Raw genomic sequence first — 2995 nt, 5'->3', positions numbered from 1 at the left:
AAAAAAAAAAAAAAAAAGATTTAGTTATTAACACGTAATATCCAAGTCACAGGCAGGCCTGGACTTTGGTGGGGGTGGTATCCACCCCTAGATGCACTCAGGGGTCCACGCCAATGCTGTGTGACTCCCCATGCACTCCCCTCCCAGCTGAGCACTGGAGTCTGGGAGAAATAGGAGACAGCAAGTGGGAAGGATGTCACCAGAAAATAGCCACATGGTCTGGGGACGGAGGGAAACAGACAGGGCAGAGCCATTGCTTTGCCTCAATAGGCGGTGATTGATGTGACCAGCTTGCAACTTGTGCCCTGACCATGGTCTTTCTCAGTCTCTAGCTGGAGCCATCTCTCCCTCTACCAGCTGCCCCCATGAGACCCTGCCATGCACCAGGCCCCGCCCCCTCCCCCACTTGCACCTCAGGGACCTGCAGCCAGAGGGGCTTCCCCAACAGACAACAGCTTCCCACAAGTCCAGCATCTGGGGGAAGTAGAAAGAATATTTCTGCACCCAGCATTTCCAGCCATGTCACCATGGGAAAGTCGCTCCTCTGCAAAATGGGAATGACAGGACCTGCCATGCAAAGTTGCCGTAGGACTGGATACAGCAATTATTAAGGAAATAATACCTGAGAATGTGACAACCTTTCTGAACTTCTGCAAAACAGGGTAATAATCGTATCCTGGGGGCCTGTCTAGAGAACCAGTGGCCAAGACAAAGTGCAGAGACGAGTCAGGCACGGTGCCAAGCACCTTATGTGCAGCACCTCACTTAATCCTCACATCAGCCCACACTGTAGGTGCAACTGTTACCATCCCCACCGCAGGGGTAAGAGAACTGTGGCTCAGAGAAGTTTCTTGTAACCCAAGTGGGAGGCTGGCAGCCCAGCTCCCCAGTCTACAAGGTTAAGCCCTGGGCTGCAGCTACCTCCCAGCTGCTTATTAAGGCTCTGAGTACAAGTTAGTTATCATAAGTCCTTGGCAGGGCGGGGGTAGGGGTATCCTAGCCAGCGGCCTCCCCGCTGACCGGTGGCTGAACCCAGGCTGGGCTCCCTGCCCTGGGAGCAGGGTGATGCCGGGGAACAGATGGCTCCATATCCTCTTCAGCCCAGCCCCCTGGGGTTCTAAGGCCACCTTGCAGTGGACTCTGCGAGGAAGGTGGGCTCCAGCAGGTTGGGGCAGGTCTGCCCTGCGGAGACTGGGCTGCTCTCTGTGGCTGGACTCACGGCCCCCGCCCAGGGAATTGGCTAAGGGCAGGCCAGTTTGCTGGAATCCTCCTGGTACTCACACATCAGAGTGGAGGGGGGAAGGGAAAAGTTGAAAAAGAGCTAATTATCGCTTTTATCAGAGCGGGTGGGTTGATGGGGTGGGTTGATGGGTCCTGCCCGAGGGCAGCTGGGCTGCATTAAAGATTAAACGCCAGGTGGGGGGAGCAGGCCCATCATTCCACAGGAGGGAGGTCGGTGAGCTGCTGTGGAGACCTGGTGGCAGGCGGCAGCCTCAGATCTGTCAGCCGAGCCCTTGGTCCCAGCACCCACCACAGCCACATTCCACTGGGGGACCCCTGCGGAGCCCAGCGCTTCCGCTGCCCAGTGGGGAGGGCAGTTGAAGTCCTTGTCTGCTCCCTGGAGGGACAAAGGGTCGAAGCAAGCTAATTATCCAATTGGTAGGTTTCCTCGCCCCTGTCTGGTGGGGGGGGGGGCTTGATGACCCCTGCACATTGCCCAGTGACCTTATAGGAGGAACCTACATCAGAATTGTACTAGACCTGGTGAAAACTCAAGGGCAAGCAGTCAGACCCTCCTTGTTATTACAGAGCAGAGATCAAGGCCCAGGATGGAAAGGACACAGTTCATCACCTCTCCATGTGGTTAGTCCCATGTGGCTGCAAGTGCCTTGAGAGGAGGGCTGCGTCTTCAAAGCTCATCTTTATACTTAGTGGACTGAGGTTAAAGGAACTGGGTGATTAGCCTGTAACGGTCAAGGCCAGGGTGATTTTGTGATGCCATTCCAACACTGCAAACATGTTTTGGACATGCTAGGTGTTCAGTGGGTGTTTGTTGGTTGTGTGAATGTTATAGGGTGGCATCTAACGGGGCACAGGAAGCATTCTCCAAACCAGGGAGCTGATTCACTTGCCATGAAGAATGGATGGATGTGGATGTCCTGGTCTTGAGTTATAAACCACGGCACCTGCAGGGGCTGTTTTTGAGCACACAGGCAGACTGACTGTCAGTAAGTGGTGTCAAGACAGCCAGCTGTGCTAATCCAGCTGTGTTGGTCTTCGTTGTGTCTTGATGAAGATATCCACCAAGACACCTCTACTCCCACAGAGACACTTGAAGCATGATGTCCACTGTCTGACCCCACCGGGGACCCACCAGCCTCTGCCTGGCCAACTTAACTCTTCTAAGGGTCTGCCCTTGCCTAGGACAATAAATCAAGCTCCTTGCTTCTTTCTCTTGCTGACTGTCATACCAACCTCTCTGGAAGCCTCTAGAAGCCAGAGCCTTTCCAGATTGGTTTCTTCAGCTCAGAACTCGATGGCAATTCTCATCCCTCTTCACAGTGAGGAAATCCCACAAAGGACATGTAAAGACCTGCCCAAGTCAAGGGGCCACTGGCCTCTCCACTCTTCTCACATGCACTGTCCTGCAGGCAGACGCCCCCCATCCGTGATGATCTGTGCCAGACCAACCTAGAAGAGCCCCATGCATTCTTGGTGGGAGGCAGGAATGAGGCTGAGCAAGGACAAATAAAAAAGATCTGATGTCTATAAAGGACCCCAAGCTGCAACTTCACCACCACATGGCTGGTCTGAGGCCAGCCAGCACAAGACGAGATTGCTATGAAAGATTTGAACACAACAACCTACTTCTCACAATCAGGTGGTTCTTAAGAAAGATCAGGACTGGCTCAGCACCTGTGGCTCAAGTAGCTAAGGCTCCAGCCACATACACATACGGTGGCGGGTTTGAATCCAGCCTGGGCCCGCCAAAACA

The sequence above is a fragment of the Otolemur garnettii genome, unplaced genomic scaffold (assembly GCF_000181295.1).
Source record: "Otolemur garnettii isolate 467f Iridium unplaced genomic scaffold, OtoGar3 scaffold00018, whole genome shotgun sequence".
NCBI classification, from domain to species: Eukaryota; Metazoa; Chordata; class Mammalia; order Primates; family Galagidae; genus Otolemur; species Otolemur garnettii.
The sequence above is the reverse complement of the archived record's forward strand: the minus strand, read 5'-3'. Positions refer to the sequence as shown.